Source organism: Colobus angolensis, unplaced genomic scaffold (assembly GCF_000951035.1).
Source record: "Colobus angolensis palliatus isolate OR3802 unplaced genomic scaffold, Cang.pa_1.0 Scaffold412, whole genome shotgun sequence".
NCBI classification, from domain to species: domain Eukaryota; kingdom Metazoa; phylum Chordata; class Mammalia; order Primates; family Cercopithecidae; genus Colobus; species Colobus angolensis.
This window is the reverse complement of record NW_012117511.1, coordinates 209,969-226,127: the sequence shown is the minus strand read 5'-3', so window position 1 is coordinate 226,127 and position 16,159 is coordinate 209,969. Positions and strand designations below refer to the sequence as shown.

The window sequence follows — 16,159 nt, the reverse complement described above, 5'->3', positions numbered from 1 at the left end:
ACCTGGATGTTACCAATGGGCACATCAAAATGAAATGGAATTTATCGTGTTCCCCTAACTTGTTCCTCTACTGTGTTCTCTGGTAATTTATGCTAGAAACCCAGTAATCATCCTTAACTCTGCCCTCATGCCTAGATCTCATCAGACACCAAGACTCATTTTTTTCCCTTCCTCAATACTTTTCTAATCTTTCCCCCACTCCAATGCCATTGTCCTGGTTTAGACTCTGTCATCCTTAACATGGTCTACTACAGTAGCCTAACCATAAATTTCACATAGAATTTTAAAATTAAAGCCTATGCCTTAATTTTAATCACATACAACAGTTTCTATACAATTTTTGGACGTGGTCAGACTCTTCACTGCTAATGCTATTTTTGAGAGGCTACTGAAAAAAGTCCAAAGATTTAATATTTTTAATAATAAAAATGAAAAATGATCAAGATACTCCAAAATGAGTATTGACAAGCAATGGTGGTGTGTCTATAGTCTGTACCAGAGTACCCAGTAGATAGTACATGCTTAATAAATATTAGTTGAGTGACCAAATGAATGATGCATATAGTCATAAAGATAACTAGGGTGTGGACTAAATTGCACTGTGGGGATGTGCCTAGGAAAAAATGTTAGGTGAGAAAAAAGACAGCACTCTCCTACATTATGATAATATTTCCTATATAAGATGAATCGGGGCTGGGCACAGTGGCTCATGCCTGTAATCCCAGTACTTTGGGAGGCCGAGGCAGGTGGATCACCTGAGGTCAGGTGTTCATGACCAGCCTGGCCAACATGGTGAAACCCTGTCTCTACTAAAAATAAAAATAAAAAAAATTAGCTGCACATGGTGGTGGGCACCTGTAATCCCAGCTACTCGGGAGGCTGAGGCAGCAGAATAGCTTGAACCTGGGAGGCGGGAGTTGCAGTGAGCCCAGATCGTGCCATTGCACTCCAGCCTGGGCAACAGGGCAAGACTCAGTCTCAAAAGAAAAAAAAGATAGTCAGGATATGTTGCAGATACACTGCCTATCTTTCCAAGTGAATAGGAAATTGAAATATCACATCAGTCTTTTCTCCAGTACATCTTGAAAATAAATGCTGTCTAACCGTTACTGGATGTAGCTATTTTATTGGCTAGAGTCCCTGATTCCAGCTTTTGTGAGTTTTAGATCTGTGATCTTGATCTCTTGAGCTTCAAAGTGGCTGAAACCTCTGCCTTTTCTGGGCATCCTCTTGTGAGTTAACACTGTATTCCCTTATAAGACAGTGGGGATAGACTCCTACCACACAGGACTTCACCAGCCAGGGTGTGGGGAAAGAGAAAATGCCCATCTGGCTCAAGGATTCTGGGAAAATTACTGACCCCTACTGAGCTATGCAAACCATATCTGAAAGCCCAAAAACATTAAAAAAGTGAATTAAATGAATTATAATCAAAATTTTCTCTTTCTACAAACTTGTTTAAAGTCACACTTTTTTTTTTTTTTTTTAGTGATCCTTTGCTTTGAGTAAAGGTATGACTGCTTTCTGTTAAGCTAAGAGCATATTTTTCAAACTTTCCCTGCTAAAACACTAGTATTCCACAAACTAGACAAATGTGTTCCCACAGCTAAAATCAGATAGTGATGATCTTTTTCCCAAGTTAGTAGAACAAATTTTGTCAATTTTATGTTTCTTCTCTATAAAGATTTTTAACACTTTAATACCTGCTACCAAACTTTAAACGTACTGAAGAAGCATTATGGCAATATTAATATTTGATGGGACGAATGTTCTTGATCTAACAGCTTGTCTTTGTGGCCATGTGTACTCCTGGTGGTTTTATATCGCATACATATATTTTCAGCTAGTAAATTGTTTCTTGTTTATCAAATTGAATGAAATGTTTCAGTATTTCATGGTTGTAGCAAAGGACAATTTGATTTCTAGGCGCCCCACTACCATCCTAGATGTTTGTATAAAATATAAAATTCAAATGCTCTTATGTAATCTATATATAGTGCTCATAAACTCTGTTTACCCTAATGAAATAAGCCTTGGTAATGAAAATATAAATCCAAGTTCAGGTAGTCCCCAACTTATGCCTTCAATGTAAAAGAACTCTGGAAATGCCCTGGAAGAGTGCACCCTTGTTTTTGGCACTCAACCTGTATGCTTTTTCCCTCATTCCCCAACCTGAGATATAACACAGGGACTCAGTACTAAGGACCCTTGGGTTCTGACTGGTAATACCTGCTGTACATCTAGTGTTATGCAACATCCTGATGTTACTAATAGTAAGATACAGTCTGGTCAATATTTTAAGGGCACAGAAACACCTAATCAGAGCACTATTTGAAAGTCTTAAAATAGAAAAATGTACCAATTGCTGTGAGAGCACAGAAAACTGGTGGCTATCAGAGGAGAGCCAGGCATAGTTTCATAAAGAGGTGACATTTGAATTAAGCCTTGAAAAGCATAAATTTGCCTGTTTAATGTCAAGTAAGGGATGGGGAAAAGGGGTGAAAAAACCATTCTAGCCACAAAATAGGTGGGATAAAGTCACAGAGGTGCATGACACAGAGAAGTGGGTTCTATTCAACATAGCATTTTTGGGAGGCAATATGATTAGGCTGGAGATGGTAAATTGTAAGCAGATAAGTGACAGATTTGCTTTTTGTTTCTTTTTTAAGAGACAGGGTCTTGCTCTGTCACCTAGACTGGAGTGCAGTGAGTGGCATAACCATAGTTCACTGTAACCTTGAACTCCTGGGCTCAAGTAGTCCTCCCACCTCAGCCTCCCAAGTAGTTAGGACTAAAGTGTATGCCACCACACCCAGCTAATTTTTAAAATTCTTTCTTTTTTGAAAGATAGGGGTCTTGCTGTGTTGTCCAGGCTGGTCTTGAACATCTGACCTCAAGTGATTCTTCTGCTGCAGACTCCCAGAGTGCTGGGATTAGAGGTGTGAGCCACTGAGCCCAGCCCAGGTTTGCATTTAGGAAAAAACCTTTGGAGAATAGATTGGAAGTGTGGGAGACCAGTTAGAAGTCAACTGTAGAAGCAAAATTCAAGAGTAATTTTAGGCTGCATGCAGTGGCACACGCCTGTAATTCCAGCACTTTAGGAGGCCAAGGTGGGAGGATTGTTTGAGCCCAGGAGTTTGAGACCGGCCTGGTTAACATATTGAGACCCCTGTCTCTACAAAAACTAAAATAATCAGCCCAGCATGGTGACCCAGCTACTCGGGAGACTAAAGTGGGAGGATCACTTGAGCCCAGAAGTTCAAGGCTACATCAAGCTATGATTGTGCCACTGCACTCCAACCTGGGTAACAAAGCGAGACCCTGTCTCTTTTTAGAAAAAAAAAAAAGTTATTTTGACAGAACATGATGTGGAAAGTAGGACATGGAAGGGGCAGGGAGTCAGGGACAGATGGGAGCCTTTAAAAAAACTTACATGTTTTCCTAAGGGAAATGCTGCTCTGAAAAATGGGTAGGGTTACCAAATCTGCTCTTCCTCATATGTAAAACCCTTCCTGTCTTAAACTGTTACTGAAATGACGTGAAATTTAATCAGTAAAGGTGTGTACAGATGAGTGATGGAGTAGTTATTAATAGAGTTGTCATGGTGATCTTTATCCACAGAAATAATACCATATCATGAGGTTGAAGGATATGAAACTGCTTCTTTTATGGGTTAAAAAAAGTCAAGTATCAGCAATTTTATGTGATTCAACCTAATAGTTTGTGAATTACTTAGTTTTTCCTATTACTTCCTGCTTTCTTTTAAGCCATATTATTGCCTTTTTTTTTTTTAAGATGAGCAATATATTTCATCAAGGGGATTTCCAGGAATGCTGGAGAGGCAAGTATGGTAAATTAAAAGTATGCAGGCTCTAGAATCAAATAAACCTGGAATTAGATTTTCCTCTGTAATTTATTAACTGTGATCTTGGGCAAGTCAATCTGTTTCAGCTTTATTTTTTTGTTCTGGAAAATGGAAATCAATAGTGCCTGCCTTGTAGAGTTATTAAATGAGAAAAGTCATGGCTTGTTAGTGTGTGGCATATAAAAGATGTTGAATGAAAGTCTCAGCTGTCCCCTCTCCCTTTCATTTTTCCTACTTGCTTGTTCACCAAAGGTTTGACATAAAACTCAGAATTTTCTGCTTCCTTGTGTCTCATAAAAGCTGCGTTATGCCAGGGATTTTGATGTTTATAAGAAATATTCATTTAGTTTCAAGCCAAAATCTTTTAGACTAAATGGCCATTTAAACTTTTAAATATCATTCCATGGAATTGCTTTAGTGTACAATTTGTATCAAGTTTTTCCAGAATGCCAGAGCCTCATCACTTTTCACGTCATTCAGGAAGTTACTCATTTAGCCTAGACTTCCAATAAGCTCATACATGGAGACTGTGTCATATTCTTCTGGAAGTGTCATCACCATTTTTAAAAAATGTGATAACTGCTTTTTGAAAAGAAAAAAGATCATTGAAATTGTATTTATTTGCTTATATTCCTTACTTTGAATCCAACCCCAAAAGGTGAACTCATAATTGCTGACCCCTCACACTTGTAGATCCCAAAGGCACAGCTGGATTTCTGCCTCAGTTTCCCTTATTTTTATTCCCTGGTGGGTTTTGATTTTGCAATAATTCTCTCTTTTTTTCTTTTCTTTTCTTTTTCTTTTGAGACAGAATTGCTCTGTCACCCAGGCTGGAGTGCAGTGGCGCAGTCTCGGCTCACTGCAAGCTCTGCCTCTCGGGTTCACGCCATTCTCCTGCCTCAGCCTCCCTAGTAGCTGGGACTACAGGCACCTGCCAGCACGCCTGGCTAATTTTTTGTATTTTTAGTAGAGACAGGGTTTCACCGTGTTAGCCAGGATGGTATCGATCTACTGACCTCATGATCTGCCCATCTCGGCCTCCCAAAGCCTGGGATTACAGGCGTGAGCCAGCGCGCCCAGCTAATTTTCTGTTTTTAATTGAGGTCCTATTTTGTGCAGGCGCTCTTCATGTCACAGCATGTATATGATGAATAAGACGGACAAAATATTTGCACACATGAACTTACATTCCTGTGACAACAACAAAATAAGGTGTTTTCAGAGTAAGTCCTAGGAAGGAAATAAATTAGGCGAATGGAGTACACAGTGGCTGGTAGATGGGGAGGGTAACTAAGAAAGGTTTTCAGGGAATTAAAGTAGTTACAAGGACCTAAGTAGCTCTGGCCCCCAGCTCCCCTGGAGGGTTGAATTATGTATCTAGCCACTGCCTGGGACTGCCCTTTCAACCAGAAGTAGGCCATCCAGATATCTGATGTGACTGCTATTCTGACTTCATCCTCATTTTGTGGAACCTGGCTGCCTTGTGCTATCTGCTTGAATTTGCCCCTGGCTGAAATCAAGCCTTGATTCTCCACTAAGTGATGGCCTTTTTAAACTTAAAAATTAGTAACTATTAACTAATGTCTGTTCACTGAAAATAGAAAATGAAGAAAGGCAAAAATAAAACAGAGATAAATACTGGTTAACATTTTGGGACATACTATTTCAGGTATATTCTATTCTTTTGTTTTTTTGTTTGTTTGTTTGTTTTTGAGACAGAATCTCGCTATGTTGCTTAGGCTGGAATGGAGTGGCGTGATCTCAGCTCGCTGCAACCTCCACCTCCCAGGTTCAAGTGATTCTCCTGCCTCAGCCTCCCAAGTAGCTGGGATTACAGGCATACACCACCATATCCAGCGAATTTTTGTATTTTTAGCAGAGATGAGGTTTCACCGTGTTGGCCGGCTGGTCTTGAACTCCTGGCCTCAAGTGATCCACCCACCTCAACCTCTCAAAGTGCTGGGATTAAAGGCATGAGCCACCACGCCTGGCCTATGGGCATATTTTAATCAAAGTATGATCATAATTTGACCTTTTTATTCAACCATATAAATCAGTTTCTGTTTCAATAAGTCAATATCTGCTTCCACATTACTTTAAATAGTTTCTGTCATGCTGATGATATATACCACAATTGATTCAACCCATTCACTGGGAACAAAAGAATAATTATGACAATCAGAGCAGTAACTAACTGAGCACTTAACACACGTTAAGCACTGAGCACTTAACACACGTTAGGAACGATGGCGATGTTACATACAACATTTCTTTTTTTTTTTTTTTTTTTCCAAGATGGAGTCTCGCTCTCTCGCCCTGGCTGCCCAGATCTTGGCGCACTGCAACCTCTGCCTCCCTGGTGTAAGTGATTCTCCTGCCTCAGCCTCCCGAGTAGCTGGGATTACAGGCACACACCACCACACGTGGCTAATTTTTGTATTTTCAGTAGAGACAGGGTTTCACCATGTTGGTCGGGCTGATCTCAAACTCCTGACCTCAAGTGATCCACCCAGGCGTGATCCACCACACCTGGCCTACACACATCATTTCTGAGGCAAATAATGTTAAGTGACTTGCCTAACACTACTCACACTGTAAGAAAAGACAGTGCTGGGCAGAAATGACATTTACTAAACATGGAGTGTGGGCTAGGCTGCATCCTAGTCTCAGCAGGGAGGTAACTTCTGCTATTTCCCTTAAATCTCAAAGGTCGGAATTTTGTAGCCCTCCCCTAACTGCAGTGGGAAACAGGCCTCTCTGAATGTCTGCTCCCACCAAGACTGCACATAATGTGTACAGAAATCAGGGTACTATCAGGAAGTGGGGAAATGGATGCTGGGCAACCAAACATTGATAGACAGTCATTATTGCCTTGCCTTAGACTGTATCACTGTCTCATGTTCTGCTTTTTCCCCCACCCTGAGCCTCTCACCTCTTACCCTCTCTGAGGTTTACCTTCTTCATCTGTAAAATAGATATACCATGGTTATTATTATGGCAGGCTATTAAATAGAAATATGGCCCACCACTGGGTAACCAAGTTTTTATGAATGAGGTGAGTTACCAGGTCCCCACCAATGCCCTTTGAAAAAGTATGAAGGAAACAGTCAGACTTTGGGAACCTAAGAGATTGAGGAAGAAGGAAACCAAATAGGATCTGTTTTTTCTACAAAGTCACTGAAGGAAATAGGGGAGGAGGGGATAGGATGGAGGGACCTTTAGCAACCTCATTCAAGTGTGTGTGACAAGTCAATCACAGTGTGTGTGACAAGTCATGATTCCTTTAAAACCCTGCTGGTTTCCTGGGAGAGCTGCTCACAGTTGACCTACTGGTCTCATTGATTCCCAGATAAGGCATGGCAGTCAGCCAACAGCAGGCATCATCAGACAACTTGGAAGAGGCTCAGAGGCAGAAACTGAAGTGTGATGCTGCATATCTGGGGGATGTGAACTGTACATCTGCACAGACAGTAAGTTGTTGACAGCAAATTGCAAAGAGACTAAGCAAGAATGGTGGTGCTCCCATGGCAGTTAGGCCCTTAGCAAAAGCAAAGAGAATATGCTGCAGCATATGGAGGTCAAAGAGCACTGGGAAGCAGCACCTAACTGCATGTTTATGGCCCTGGCTTCTACTTAGATCTCTACCACTAACTCAGGAGAGTGGAATAGCTCTCCCTTTCTCAGACTTAATCTTCAATGGCCAGCTCACATGGCATTTCCACTATAAAGTTCACTTAGGCTCTGAATTGTTCCTTTTTCTGTGCTCACACAGCATTCTCTATTCCATCATTATACCACATAGCACAATTTAGCATGGTACTTTGTCCCACCTCTAAAATGGAGTTAGTATTTGGCCTGCATTCCTCCCAGTACTGTTCCAAACTGAGTCAGGAATAAGAACATTGGTCCAAATGCTCGCATGAACTCACCACACATTAATGATAACAATATGTAGGGACCATACTTTATAGTTTATAATGCAATTTTGCACCCATTATCTCATTTGATCCGCAAAGTAACCGAATTATAAGGTTACTGATTCACAAGTGGGAAAACTGAGCTCTGGCAAAGTAATTGGCTAAAGTTGCTTGGCTAGTAGGTGATAGAGCCAGGAATGGAACCCTGACCTCTGACCAGGGCCTGTCCTCTCTCTATTACATGTTGTTACTTTTACTGCTGGAATAATCCTTCATCCATTGAAAAATAGGCAAATAAGCAAAAACCCCTCCTACGAACTTTAATTTCTTGGCAGTTTACTTTCTCTGCCTCCTGCTTAATGGAAACCTGGGTCTTTCTGAGTGCCATACCTCCAATATATCTTCTTCCAGCTTCCTTTTTTTGAGATGAAGTTTCGCTCTTGTCCCCCAGGATGGGGTGCAATGGTGTGATCTCGGCTCACTGCAACCTTCACCTCCCAGGTTCAAGTGATTCTCCTGCCTCAGCCTCCTGAGTAGCTGGGATTACAGGCGCATGCCACCACGCTCGGCTAATTTTTGTATTTTTAGTAGAGACGGGGTTTCACCATGTTGGCCAGCCTGGTCTTGAACTCCTGACCTCAGGTGATCTGCCTGCCTCAGCCTCCCAAAGTGCTGGGATTACAGGCGTGAGCCACCATGCCCAGGCCTTCCAGCTTCTTGATTAGACACTGGCTTTTCTCACATCTTCCATATACTACTGGGGACTTCACTGGCAGTCTTGTCATTTCCCATTGACATTAACCTACCACATTACTTTTACCCCTTGCAAAATTTACTTGTCATTTGAGGCTTATACCATCCAGCTCAGCCTATCAGACCCTCTGTCCTGAAACTTTGACTGTTGTATAACTGATCCAAGAATGGAAGAAATGAGGGGAAGGCCTGTGTTTGAGGCTCATGCCATCTTCTTTTCTTTTTTTTTTTTTTGAGACAGAGTCTCGCTCTGCTGCCCAGGCTGGAGTGCTGTGGCCAGATCTCAGCTCACTGCAAGCTCCGCCTCCCGGGTTCACGCCATTCTCCTGCCTCAGCCTCCCGAGTAGCTGGGACTATAGGCGCCCGCCACCTCGCCCGGCTAGTTTTTTGTATTTTTTAGTACAGACAGGGTTTCACCGGGTTAGCCAGGATGGTCTCGATCTCCTGACCTTGTGATCCGCCCGTCTCGGCCTCCCAAAGTGCTGGGATTACAGGCTTGAGCCACCGCGCCCGGCCTCATGCCATCTTCTATGCTATCTTTACAGGAGTCATCCTCTGACCATTTCAGTCCTTAAAGATTTTGGTACCTGGCACAAAGTCTTCTTCACTTTAAGGCTCGCTCGCTGTCACCTAGGTAATTTCACTATATGGAACCATTATAACATCCTAGCCTCCGTATTCCTTATTTTTGGCAACAGTAACCACCACCTTACAGCCATTCCACTCATTCATTTCCATGATTATGTCTTGGATTTTTTAAAGACCTGGCACTGCTCCACTTTTGAGATCTTAAGGTCTGGAGTACTAAATCTCAGACTATCACCTCCTGGCTCCCTAGCTCTGTCACTCTTACTCCCACCATACATTCTCCTTCATATCCTGGACTCCACCAGGTCTTTGACCTTACCATTTTCTACCAAGTTCATCACTCCTCTCCATATTTCCCTTCCCTATTCCGCCTACACCTTATAGTGCCACATGAAGACCAACATTATCCTCTTTCTTCCACACCCACCTTGTATCAGTTCAACTATCATCTTTCTCCACCCCCATAATGAAGCTGCTGAACATAACCCTGCAGACTGACTCTGCAGCAGTGCTGTGGTCTCTCCCTCTCTCTCTCATTTTTTTATTTTTTATTTTTGTGGAATTAACAGTCTTTATTGGGCTCAGACCAGGAGTCCGTGGGTCTTGAGGATTTCTGTGTATTTGTCAGTTTTCTTCTCCACGTTCTTCTCTGCCAGTTTCCACAGCCTTATGAGCTGTTTCTTCTTCCAGTAGTGGATCTTGGCTTTCTCCTTCCTCTTCTCCTCCAGGGTAGCTGTTACTGCCTGGTACTTCCAGTCAACCTTGTGAGCCAGGCACCCCAGATAGGCAGACTTTCTCATAAGCTTCAGATGCACGACCTTGAGGGCAGCAGGAACTGTCATCCGCTTTTTCTTTTCTTAGGGTGGTGGGATGATGTCAAACACCTTGAGGCGGTCCAGGGCAGCCTGGCCTCGCTTGGTCTTGTGGGGCAGCATGCCTCGCAGGGTCCGCCAGAAGATGCGGCTGAGGGCCCAGAAGTGGTAGGGGCCTCGGAAGAGTTGGTGTTCAACTGCTTGTGGAGGAAAATCAGGTACTTCAACTAGTTTCTGTGGAAATTGCCAGAAATGGCCGGACGTGGTGCTCACGCCTGTAATCTCAGCACTTTAGGAGGCTGAGCCGGGTGGATCACGTGAGGTCAGGAGTTCAAGACAGGTGAAACCCCGTCTCTACTAAAAATACAAAAAATTAGCTGGGCGTGCTGGTGGGCGCCTGTAATCCCGGCTACTCGGGAGGCTGAGGCAGGAGAATTGCTTGAACCCCGGAGGCGGAGGTTGCTTTGAGCCAAGATCGCGTCATTGCACTCCAGCCTGGGCAACAAGAGGGAAACTCTCTCAAAACAGAAAAAAAGAAATTGCCAGAAATGTTGATGCCCTCGCAGCATATGACCACCACCTTCTGGCCCAGCAGTACCTGCTTAGCCACGATGGCTGCCAGGAGGCCCAGGAGATGGCCTCGACCATTGAGCACCGGGACCTGCACCTCTGCCATCTTCAGCGGCCGCCTAGGAAAAGTGGTCTCCATTCTTGATTGGGCTCTCATAGGTATTGTGACCTTGATTATCTCTTCACAATATTAATTAACAAATTTGATTAACCTATTCATTTAACATCTATTTATTACATGCCAGGCAATGTGCTACATGTTAAACATGTAGCAGTAGACCAAACAAACAGACACAGTGTCTACCTTCATGGAATTATGGTCTAGTGGAGGACAGACCCCTTGTTCACTGTATACAAACATAACATACTCAATTGACCCTTGAACAACATGGGGGTTAAGGGGTTGACCCCCTGCACAGTTGAAAATCCATGTATAACTTTTGACTCCCCAAAAATATAACTACTAATAGCCTACTGTTGATCTTATTGATAACATAAACGGTTGATGAACACATATTTTGTATGTTATATGTATTATGTACTATATTCTTACACTAAAGTCAGCTAGAGAAAAGAAAATGTTATTAAGAAAATCACAGAGAGCCAGGTGCAGTGACTCACACCTGTAATCCCAGCATTTTGGGAGGCCGAGGTGGGCAGATCATTTGAGGTCAGGAGTTTGAGACCATCCTGACCAACATGGTGAAATCCCGTCTCTACTAAAAATGCAAAAAAATTAGCCAGGCGTGGTGGTGCATGCCTGTAGTCCCAGCTACTCAGGAGGCTGAGGCAGGAGAATCGCTTGAACCAGAGAGGCGGAGGTTGCAGTGAGCCAAGATTGCACCACTTCACTCCAGGCTGGGTGACAGAGTGAGACTCTGTCTCCAAAAAAAAGAAAAGAAAAAAAAGGAAAATCACAGGGAAGAGAAAATATATTTACTTTATTAAGCAGAAATGGATCATCATAAAGGTATTTATCCTTGTCATCTTCCCACTGAATAGCCTGAGCAGGAGGAAGAAGAGGAGAGATTGGTCTTGCTGTCTCGGGGTGGCAGAGGCAGAAGAAAATTCATGTAAACATGGACCCATGCAGGTCAATCCCATGTTGTTCAAGGGCCAACTATAATTACCATTGTGAAGAGTGCTACCAAGGAAAAAGCTCCAAGTATCATAAAAGCATACAATAGGAAGACCTAGCCTAGACTGAAGAATCAGGGAAGGCCTCTCTGAGAAAGCGACATTTAATTCGAGACCCAAAGAAAGGGTTAAAATTAACCAAGTGAAAGGAATAGGAGTGAAATGGAAGTGCTCTCTTGGCATAGGGAAGAGTATCTGTGAAGGCCTCAAGGAGGAAAGGAGGAAGGAAATGGAAAGGGTTCCTGTTAAGAGTGTATGGAGGGCTGAGGGCAAGGCTGAGAAGATAATGTGAACCAAATATTTGGGTCATTTCAAGAATTTTGAGCAAGTGTACAATTTCATGCAGAGGGTGGCATGATCTGATATGTCCTTTTAAAAAAGGTCAACCTGTTTGTAGTATGTTGAAAGGGTTTAGTGGAGGCAAGTTAATCAGATGGGAAGCTATTGTATTAATAGTTGTCCATCTGAAGGCAGATGGCTTAGTGGAGATCGATTCAAGAACTTTCTCCAAGCTCTTGAACACCCATAACCTACTTCTTGTCCCTTCTCCACCACACCACCACTGCTACCAATTTTGGCAATTGGCTTGCTTCCTACTTCTTAGGAAATTTAAAATATCGGGTGTGAACTTCAATTTACTGCTTCTACACCTACAAATTTAGCTAACTATACTTCCTTCACTTCCTTCCTGCCAATCTCAGAGAAAGAGGGTCAGATCTCCTTTCTAAGGCTCCTCATTCTTCCTTCCACCTTCTCCAAGAACAATACCATGCCCCTTGATTAACCACTCCCTCTCCTCTAAACACATGCAATTCCCTTCTAATTAGAAGAACAAAAAACAGGCCTGACACAGTGGCTCACACCTGTAATCACAACACTTTGGGAGGCCGAGGCAGGCAGATCACCTAAGATCAGGAGTTTGTGACCAGCCTGACCAATATGGTGAAACTCCGTCTCTACTAAAAATACAAAAATTAGCCGGGCATGGTGGCGTGGGCCTGTAATCCCAGCTACTCAGGAGGCTGAGGCAGGAGAATTGCTTGAACCTGGGAGGTGGAGGTTGCAGTGAGCTGAGATCACGCCACTGCACTCTAACCTGGGCAGCAGAGTGAGACTCTGTCTCAAAAAAAAAAAAAACAAAAAACAAAATCCACTCACCTCCTGGGTGACAGAGTGAGACCCTATCTCTAAAATAAAAATAAATAAATAAATAAGAGAAGATTCTAAAATCTTCCAAAAAGAAACAATGGGTTGTATACAATCAGGAATCAAAATGTCTTTAGGATTCTTAACAACATTGGAATCAAGAAGGGAAGGGAGCAATGGCTTAAAAACTCTGCAAACAAATAGTTCCTAAAAATTCTATACTTTGCCACATTATAATCAAGTGTGAAGATAGAATGAAGAAATTTTCAGACATGCAATGTCTGAAATATATACTTTCTCACCAAAATATAGAAGTAAACAAACAAACAAGATCCAACAAGGAAAGAGATGAAGAGCACCTGAAGAGTGACAATGAGTAGAGATTCTAGGATCACAGTGTTGCACCAGGTGTTGAGCATAGCCAAAGAGTAAGGTGATTAAAGAGAGGTTCATTGAGGAATATCATCAGGTTAAAACTGATGAAGCTACTGGAATTGATATCTCCCAAACAAGGGTGCAAACTGAGAAAGAGGAAGATACAAATTCTAGGCAACAGGAATCCCATCTCAGAAAAAGGCAAAAAAGAATTCTCAGGACGACAGGGAAGAAAAGTGCTGGGAAGACAGCTAAGCAGAAGGGCTAGGGTGCAATCAGATAAGAAAGTGAGTCTCCAGGAGTGTCTAGGAGACTTTCAATTTTTCAAGAGAAAAATTGGAACAGATTACCTGATATAATTGACTACAAGGGAAACTGTAGTGAAAGATTATTGTAAAGTTTCAGAAGAATTAACTATACGTAATAATTACAAAGAAAATTAAGCAGGTGGAAAACCAAGGCAATTATTAGATTTAGGAAAAGCAAAGGTAGGAAAAGAAATATAATTTTGAGCAGGGCATGGTGGCTCACATCTGTAATCCTTGCACTTTGGGAGGCCGAGGCAGGAGGGTGGATTGAGGCCAGGAGTTCAAGACCTACCTGGGCAACAGAGTGAGACCCTGTCTCTACAAAAAATACAAAAATTAGCTGCAATGGTGGCATGCACCTGTAGTCCCAGTTACTCAGGAGGCTGAGGTGGAAGAATTGCTTGAGCCGGGGGCACGGAGGCTGCAGTGAGCCAAATTATGCCACCGCACTTCAGCCTGGGTGACAGAGTGAGACCCTGTCTCAAAAAAACAACAAAAAAAATAATTTTGGTGTACTTGTAATAACATAACAAGTAAATAGTTGTAAGGCATAATAATGTAAATACTAAATACTGATTTAGCAAAAAAATTGTAGTACAATTCTACTGGGAGTATAGGGGAGAATAATCAGTTGGGACAGCGGTGTAAGAGAGCCACTATATAAGAAGAGAGCCTGAATCCACTATACAAGAAGTCATTACTTTATGTCTAAAATTGATTAATCAAAAATTAGCATTAGCAGCATATTATTTAGGAAAAGCAGAGATATATAAATGCCAGAAGAACCCTCTAAAATGTCACTTCCAAGATTAGACTATTTAAAAAATGTCTAAAATGGTTACCTTAGAGAAAAGGGACTTGGGAAAATATGGGGGGAGAGGCAGGACAGGGATTATTGGTTTTTGTTACAAGCTTTGTGTTTATGTGGCTTTCTTTTTAAAAGCGTTGTGCATATATTACTTTGAGAAACATTAAATAAAGGTGAAAGTGTATAGAAGCATGCACAAGAAACTGCTGACATTAGGTATCCCTGAAGAGTGAAATTGGCAGGGAGAGGGTTTTTATTTACCCCTTTATATCCTCTGTACTGTTTGAATTTTTATAATAAGCACACACGACTTTTATAATTATAAATAAGAAACAATAAAACCAATGTGCTACCTCTATTTTCTGCCTTCTTGGGAATTTCATCTCCAGGCTGTTGAGACACCCAAGGAATTTCTCACCATTCCTGGGCTCAAACCCTGTCTGTAGATATGTCTCCTTTAAGCTTGAATGACAGTAGGGCAATAGGGTGGCTCTGTGTGTCCCATGTTGTAGTTTCTCTGCTCAACCAAGAGCCCATCTTAGTTGTTTGACAAACTCTTATCTTCATGCCATCTGCAAAGGGCAGGAAGCTCTGGTTCGTCTGCTGAGTTAGCCACTGTCCTGCAAACCAAAGAGCTTCTATTGAACTATATGTTGCTGTGCATTACATTTTTCTTTTGTGAAGTTCTCTTCTCCAACCCTCACTATACAGTATACAACCCCCACTATACAATCTTTTTCATGTTTCTTCTCTTCCCACTTCCCCATCCCTCCTTTCCCCAACCACCTCCTGGTATAGGTATTTCCTGGAGCATATCATAGCTGTAAATGTTTATAGCTGTAAATATTTAAGTGTGTGTTTGGACCATACAAGAGAAAACACTGTGAAGTCAATTTCTACATTCATAGTGTATGATTAAAAGCTAAAGGCTGCAAGTAAACCTGCCCAGCCTTCACCCCAAAGACATTATCTTTATTGGATGAATCAGGAAACATATCAGCCCTCTGCTGTGGAGAGAGACATTTTCGCCATCTTCCAAGGCTGTTTGCTAAACAAATATCCTTTGTTCATTTATTTTTTTCAAATTTAATCAACAAATTTTTTACTGTTTCCATTACATGTAAGATTATTATACACTAGATACCAGGGGTCACAAAAGTTGACTAAATGGTTTCTGACTTTGGGGTGTAATAGTTGTTCACCAATAACTCTGGTACCAGACATATGAAAAATCCTATAACAGTTGGGAGCAGTGTTGCATACCTGCAATCCCCACTACTCTGGAAGCTGAGGCAGGAGGATTGTTTTTGTTTTGTTTTGTTTGTTTCTTTTCTGACTTCTTGAAATTCTTTTTATTATTATTATTATTATATTTTAAGTTCTAGGGTACATGTGCACAACGTGCAGGTTTGTTACGTATGTATACATGTACCATGTTGGTGTGCTGCACCCATTAACTCATCATTTACGTTAGGTATATCTCCTAATGCTATCCCTCCCACCTCCCCCAGCCCTACAACAGGCCCCAGTGTGTGTTGTTCCCCTTCCTGTGTCCAAGTGTTCTCATTGTTCAATTCCCACCTATGAGTGAGAACATGCAGTGTTTGGTTTTCTGTCCTTGTGATAGTTTGCTCAGAATGATGGTTTCCATCTTCATCCATGTCCCTACAAAGGACATGAACTCATCCTTTTTTGTGGCTGCATACTATCCCATGGTGTATATGTGCCACATTTTCTTAATCCAGTCTATCAATGATGGACATTTGGGTTGGTTCCAAGTCATTGCTATTGTGAATAGTGCCGCAATAAACATATGTGTGCATGTGTCTTTATAGCAGCATGATTTATAATCCTTTGGGTATATACCCAGTAATGGGATG

The 16,159-nt window shown here is 42.0% G+C and overlaps 1 pseudogene across 1 annotated transcript; it reads right to left on the bottom strand.

Annotated features, from left to right (window-relative positions):
- Positions 1-9,665: 9,665 nt before the first annotated feature.
- On the bottom strand, positions 9,666-10,611 carry LOC105521903 (annotated as a pseudogene). Its single transcript, XR_001003357.1, has 2 exons — positions 10,470-10,611; positions 9,666-10,173 (listed from the first exon to the last, which is right to left on the bottom strand). The product of XR_001003357.1 is annotated as a 60S ribosomal protein L13a-like (transcript).
- Positions 10,612-16,159: the final 5,548 nt, after the last annotated feature.